At 48.4% G+C, this 7441-nt stretch overlaps 1 long non-coding RNA gene across 1 annotated transcript in view; it reads right to left on the reverse strand.

The window, feature by feature from the left end:
• Positions 1-7164, reverse strand: part of LOC144781192 (uncharacterized) — a 233274-nt gene extending 226110 nt beyond the window's left edge. The window contains exon 1 of the long non-coding RNA XR_013600902.1: positions 6907-7164. This is a non-coding gene — a long non-coding RNA (uncharacterized LOC144781192). The remainder of the gene's footprint in view (positions 1-6906) is intronic.
• Between the last annotated feature and the right edge of the window lie 277 nt (positions 7165-7441).

The following is a 7441-nucleotide window of genomic DNA, read 5'->3' on the forward strand; positions in this document are numbered from 1 at the left end:
AATTGGCTTGGTAGTTTGGTCTGCCCTGTTCCCATGATGCACTGGGCCAGGGACAGACTAATTTGCATATAGCCAGGTTCTGAACTGGAATGGTGCAGTGAGCTAAAAAACGGTGATGGGTCAAGCCCTGATCTGTTGACTGGGTAGGAGTGTTCTGATTAACTCAGATACTCTGTCCATCACCAGCCCCTTTTTGTAATTATTTTGGCCACCATGAGTGTGGAAGGGTATGCTCAGACATGAGTCCCTTGCTCATTGCACCATCAGGATTCAAGCAAGCCGGGCCGAAGACGGCTGTAATGCCAGAAACCGGTCCCCGGAAGCTTGTTTCCTTTCCAGTGAAGAATTGGCTTGGTAGTTTGGTCTGCCCTGTTCCCATGATGCACTGGGCCAGGGACAGACTAATTTGCATATAGCCAGGTTCTGAACTGGGATGGTGCAGTGAGCTAAATAACGGTGATGGGTCAAGCCCTGATCTGTTGACTGGGTAGGAGTGTTCTGATTAACTCAGATACTCTGTCCATCACCACCCCCTTTTTGTAATTATTTTGGCCACCATGAGTGTGGAAGGGTATGCTCAGACATGAGTCCCTTGCTCATTGCACCATCAGGATTCAAGCAAGCCGGGCCGAAGACGGCTGTAATGCCAGAAACCGGTCCCCGGAAGCTTGTTTCCTTTCCAGTGAAGAATTGGCTTGGTAGTTTGGTCTGCCCTGTTCCCATGATGCACTGGGCCAGGGACAGACTAATTTGCATATAGCCAGGTTCTGAACTGGGATGGTGCAGTGAGCTAAATAACGGTGATGGGTCAAGCCCTGATCTGTTGACTGGGTAGGAGTGTTCTGATTAACTCAGATACTCTGTCCATCACCACCCCCTTTTTGTAATTATTTTGGCCACCATGAGTGTGGAAGGGTATGCTCAGACATGAGTCCCTTGCTCATTGCACCATCAGGATTCAAGCAAGCCGGGCCGAAGACGGCTGTAATGCCAGAAACCGGTCCCCGGAAGCTTGTTTCCTTTCCAGTGAAGAATTGGCTTGGTAGTTTGGTCTGCCCTGTTCCCATGATGCACTGGGCCAGGGACAGACTAATTTGCATATAGCCAGGTTCTGAACTGGGATGGTGCAGTGAGCTAAATAACGGTGATGGGTCAAGCCCTGATCTGTTGACTGGGTAGGAGTGTTCTGATTAACTCAGATACTCTGTCCATCACCACCCCCTTTTTGTAATTATTTTGGCCACCATGAGTGTGGAAGGGTATGCTCAGACATGAGTCCCTTGCTCATTGCACCATCAGGATTCAAGCAAGCCGGGCCGAAGACGGCTGTAATGCCAGAAACTGGTCCCCGGAAGCTTGTTTCCTTTCCAGTGAAGAATTGGCTTGGTAGTTTGGTCTGCCCTGTTCCCATGATGCACTGGGCCAGGGACAGACTAATTTGCATATAGCCAGGTTCTGAACTGGGATGGTGCAGTGAGCTAAATAACGGTGATGGGTCAAGCCCTGATCTGTTGACTGGGTAGGAGTGTTCTGATTAACTCAGATACTCTGTCCATCACCACCCCCTTTTTGTAATTATTTTGGCCACCATGAGTGTGGAAGGGTATGCTCAGACATGAGTCCCTTGCTCATTGCACCATCAGGATTCAAGCAAGCCGGGCCGAAGACGGCTGTAATGCCAGAAACCGGTCCCCGGAAGCTTGTTTCCTTTCCAGTGAAGAATTGGCTTGGTAGTTTGGTCTGCCCTGTTCCCATGATGCACTGGGCCAGGGACAGACTAATTTGCATATAGCCAGGTTCTGAACTGGGATGGTGCAGTGAGCTAAAAAACGGTGATGGGTCAAGCCCTGATCTGTTGACTGGGTAGGAGTGTTCTGATTAACTCAGATACTCTGTCCATCACCACCCCCTTTTTGTAATTATTTTGGCCACCATGAGTGTGGAAGGGTATGCTCAGACATGAGTCCCTTGCTCATTGCACCATCAGGATTCAAGCAAGCCGGGCCGAAGACGGCTGTAATGCCAGAAACCGGTCCCCGGAAGCTTGTTTCCTTTCCAGTGAAGAATTGGCTTGGTAGTTTGGTCTGCCCTGTTCCCATGATGCACTGGGCCAGGGACAGACTAATTTGCATATAGCCAGGTTCTGAACTGGGATGGTGCAGTGAGCTAAACAACGGTGATGGGTCAAGCCCTGATCTGTTGACTGGGTAGGAGTGTTCTGATTAACTCAGATACTCTGTCCATCACCACCCCCTTTTTGTAATTATTTTGGCCACCATGAGTGTGGAAGGGTATGCTCAGACATGAGTCCCTTGCTCATTGCACCATCGGGATTCAAGCAAGCCGGGCCGAAGACGGCTGTAATGCCAGAAACCGGTCCCCGGAAGCTTGTTTCCTTTCCAGTGAAGAATTGGCTTGGTAGTTTGGTCTGCCCTGTTCCCATGATGCACTGGGCCAGGGACAGACTAATTTGCATATAGCCAGGTTCTGAACTGGGATGGTGCAGTGAGCTAAAAAACGGTGATGGGTCAAGCCCTGATCTGTTGACTGGGTAGGAGTGTTCTGATTAACTCAGATACTCTGTCCATCACCACCCCCTTTTTGTAATTATTTTGGCCACCATGAGTGTGGAAGGGTATGCTCAGACATGAGTCCCTTGCTCATTGCACCATCAGGATTCAAGCAAGCCGGGCCGAAGACGGCTGTAATGCCAGAAACCGGTCCCCGGAAGCTTGTTTCCTTTCCAGTGAAGAATTGGCTTGGTAGTTTGGTCTGCCCTGTTCCCATGATGCACTGGGCCAGGGACAGACTAATTTGCATATAGCCAGGTTCTGAACTGGGATGGTGCAGTGAGCTAAAAAACGGTGATGGGTCAAGCCCTGATCTGTTGACTGGGTAGGAGTGTTCTGATTAACTCAGATACTCTGTCCATCACCACCCCCTTTTTGTAATTATTTTGGCCACCATGAGTGTGGAAGGGTATGCTCAGACATGAGTCCCTTGCTCATTGCACCATCGGGATTCAAGCAAGCCGGGCCGAAGACGGCTGTAATGCCAGAAACCGGTCCCCGGAAGCTTGTTTCCTTTCCAGTGAAGAATTGGCTTGGTAGTTTGGTCTGCCCTGTTCCCATGATGCACTGGGCCAGGGACAGACTAATTTGCATATAGCCAGGTTCTGAACTGGGATGGTGCAGTGAGCTAAAAAACGGTGATGGGTCAAGCCCTGATCTGTTGACTGGGTAGGAGTGTTCTGATTAACTCAGATACTCTGTCCATCACCACCCCCTTTTTGTAATTATTTTGGCCACCATGAGTGTGGAAGGGTATGCTCAGACATGAGTCCCTTGCTCATTGCACCATCAGGATTCAAGCAAGCCGGGCCGAAGACGGCTGTAATGCCAGAAACCGGTCCCCGGAAGCTTGTTTCCCTTCCAGTGAAGAATTGGCTTGGTAGTTTGGTCTGCCCTGTTCCCATGATGCACTGGGCCAGGGACAGACTAATTTGCATATAGCCAGGTTCTGAACTGGGATGGTGCAGTGAGCTAAAAAACGGTGATGGGTCAAGCCCTGATCTGTTGACTGGGTAGGAGTGTTCTGATTAACTCAGATACTCTGTCCATCACCACCCCCTTTTTGTAATTATTTTGGCCACCATGAGTGTGGAAGGGTATGCTCAGACATGAGTCCCTTGCTCATTGCACCATCAGGATTCAAGCAAGCCGGGCCGAAGACGGCTGTAATGCCAGAAACCGGTCCCCGGAAGCTTGTTTCCTTTCCAGTGAAGAATTGGCTTGGTAGTTTGGTCTGCCCTGTTCCCATGATGCACTGGGCCAGGGACAGACTAATTTGCATATAGCCAGGTTCTGAACTGGGATGGTGCAGTGAGCTAAATAACGGTGATGGGTCAAGCCCTGATCTGTTGACTGGGTAGGAGTGTTCTGATTAACTCAGATACTCTGTCCATCACCACCCCCTTTTTGTAATTATTTTGGCCACCATGAGTGTGGAAGGGTATGCTCAGACATGAGTCCCTTGCTCATTGCACCATCAGGATTCAAGCAAGCCGGGCCGAAGACGGCTGTAATGCCAGAAACCGGTCCCCGGAAGCTTGTTTCCTTTCCAGTGAAGAATTGGCTTGGTAGTTTGGTCTGCCCTGTTCCCATGATGCACTGGGCCAGGGACAGACTAATTTGCATATAGCCAGGTTCTGAACTGGGATGGTGCAGTGAGCTAAAAAACGGTGATGGGTCAAGCCCTGATCTGTTGACTGGGTAGGAGTGTTCTGATTAACTCAGATACTCTGTCCATCACCACCCCCTTTTTGTAATTATTTTGGCCACCATGAGTGTGGAAGGGTATGCTCAGACATGAGTCCCTTGCTCATTGCACCATCAGGATTCAAGCAAGCCGGGCCGAAGACGGCTGTAATGCCAGAAACCGGTCCCCGGAAGCTTGTTTCCTTTCCAGTGAAGAATTGGCTTGGTAGTTTGGTCTGCCCTGTTCCCATGATGCACTGGGCCAGGGACAGACTAATTTGCATATAGCCAGGTTCTGAACTGGGATGGTGCAGTGAGCTAAACAACGGTGATGGGTCAAGCCCTGATCTGTTGACTGGGTAGGAGTGTTCTGATTAACTCAGATACTCTGTCCATCACCACCCCCTTTTTGTAATTATTTTGGCCACCATGAGTGTGGAAGGGTATGCTCAGACATGAGTCCCTTGCTCATTGCACCATCAGGATTCAAGCAAGCCGGGCCGAAGACGGCTGTAATGCCAGAAACCGGTCCCCGGAAGCTTGTTTCCTTTCCAGTGAAGAATTGGCTTGGTAGTTTGGTCTGCCCTGTTCCCATGATGCACTGGGCCAGGGACAGACTAATTTGCATATAGCCAGGTTCTGAACTGGGATGGCGCAGTGAGCTAAAAAACGGTGATGGGTCAAGCCCTGATCTGTTGACTGGGTAGGAGTGTTCTGATTAACTCAGATACTCTGTCCATCACCACCCCCTTTTTGTAATTATTTTGGCCACCATGAGTGTGGAAGGGTATGCTCAGACATGAGTCCCTTGCTCATTGCACCATCAGGATTCAAGCAAGCCGGGCCGAAGACGGCTGTAATGCCAGAAACCGGTCCCCGGAAGCTTGTTTCCTTTCCAGTGAAGAATTGGCTTGGTAGTTTGGTCTGCCCTGTTCCCATGATGCACTGGGCCAGGGACAGACTAATTTGCATATAGCCAGGTTCTGAACTGGGATGGTGCAGTGAGCTAAAAAACGGTGATGGGTCAAGCCCTGATCTGTTGACTGGGTAGGAGTGTTCTGATTAACTCAGATACTCTGTCCATCACCACCCCCTTTTTGTAATTATTTTGGCCACCATGAGTGTGGAAGGGTATGCTCAGACATGAGTCCCTTGCTCATTGCACCATCAGGATTCAAGCAAGCCGGGCCGAAGACGGCTGTAATGCCAGAAACCGGTCCCCGGAAGCTTGTTTCCTTTCCAGTGAAGAATTGGCTTGGTAGTTTGGTCTGCCCTGTTCCCATGATGCACTGGGCCAGGGACAGACTAATTTGCATATAGCCAGGTTCTGAACTGGGATGGTGCAGTGAGCTAAAAAACGGTGATGGGTCAAGCCCTGATCTGTTGACTGGGTAGGAGTGTTCTGATTAACTCAGATACTCTGTCCATCACCACCCCCTTTTTGTAATTATTCAGACCTATCATGAAGCTGCTGATACTATACTAAACTTAATAGTGAGTGCAAGCTAGCTCAGAGGTCACTAGAAACTTTCTCGAATTCACAAGAAGGGATTAGTTTCTGACAACCGCATAAACATGACAACTTTGTTTCCCAAGAATAAGAAATATATCTCGAGAGTCGCGGAAACAATAGATAAGTATTTCAGTCAGTCAATCGTGCATGCTTCGTTTCAACAGCGTTTGCAGAGAAATAGAGGGCCGGGCGTTTTCAATATAAAGGTTTATTGAACAGTCTTCTTTCTCATACAAGAGAAGTGAACTGCTAAAATCGTTAAGCAGACTGCAAAGTATAATGTGTACAGCGAGAATAGTATTATAAAATAATACTGTAAAAGCATTGTATGGTTACTAAGCCACACGTGTGCACTCACACACAGACTTTCATTCTCTCTCTTTTTCTCTCTTTCTCTATTCTCCCTCACCCCCAGAGGTGGAGCTTAATCAGTGAGATTCAATGGGTGTGAATCTAAAGTTTCTCAACTAAAAAAGCAGTGGGCAGGAGGTTGAATGGATGAGATGACCAATGTCCAGGAGGGATTGTTCCCAGGAGGAGCAGGGTCACTACTGATTTGCATTAAGAGTGCCTCTGGGGCTGATTTAGAGTTTGGCGTAAAGGTACTCAGTTGCAACAGAGTATTCTACTTGCCATACTCAAGGTCCACCTGCCCAATTCTGAGTCGGTGGACCACAAGTTTTACACCAACAGAATACAATGTATTAGTTTATAGCTTCCTCTGACCGCCCAAAGGAATAGGGACCATCACATTTAAGCCAAATGACTGTCCACTCTATTTATAGTGAATGGTGGGATTGCTTTCTTTTTTACTGTTCATCAGTGCTATGGGTGTCTGTAAAAAAATAACAAGCATTGTAATGCAATAGGTTTCGCATTTACGCAAGTTTGAGCTATTGAGATTGCAAATAACAATGCCTTTTTTTAGTTTTCGTTTTTAAAACAAATAAAAGGCATTGTCATTTACAATGCCAATAGCTTAAACTCGTTTAAATGCGAGACCTATTGCATTGCAAATGCTTGTTTTACCTGTCTTGAAATGAAAATACCATCAGGGCCGGTAACATACAAGTCAGGCGGCACCCATATCACATACATTATGACACACAGCTCATAGTACATCTCAGTATGTTTTACCTTTTTCCTCCAAAATGTTTCTCTGAAATCGCGTCGATCGACGTTTATACCTGACGAATCCCTGCCAAACAAGCCCGGAAATTAACCAGGCAAATATTCTAGAAACCGCCGGAAATTGTTCCCTAACCGGTAACGAAGAGCCTTCTAAAGTGCGTCACAGCTGCCGTCACGTCAGCGCCTGGGTAGGCGGTGTTGGGCTTTGAAGAGAATGAGACTGGGACGCCACCGTGAGGTCGGGGCACTAAATACACGTCGGCGTCACTGAGTTCGAAGGTCGCCAGGGACGCCACCGTGAGGTCGGGGCACTAAATACACGTCGGCGTCACTGAGTTCGAAGGTCGCCAACCCTCCACTTTTGTAGGTAAGGCAGGACCCGTTCCAGAGGGGCTTTAGGGAGTTACTATTTGTTTCTGTGAGTTTCTGCTCGATTCCATCAGGTACGGTTTGCTGGGACCCTCTGGCGCCCCATATCTTGTAAAGTTGCAGTCGGTTGCTGATTTCTATCGATAATATAACAACTCCAGGCACCAGTTGG

This window comes from Lissotriton helveticus, chromosome 9 (assembly GCF_964261635.1).
Source record: "Lissotriton helveticus chromosome 9, aLisHel1.1, whole genome shotgun sequence".
NCBI classification, from domain to species: Eukaryota; Metazoa; Chordata; class Amphibia; order Caudata; family Salamandridae; genus Lissotriton; species Lissotriton helveticus.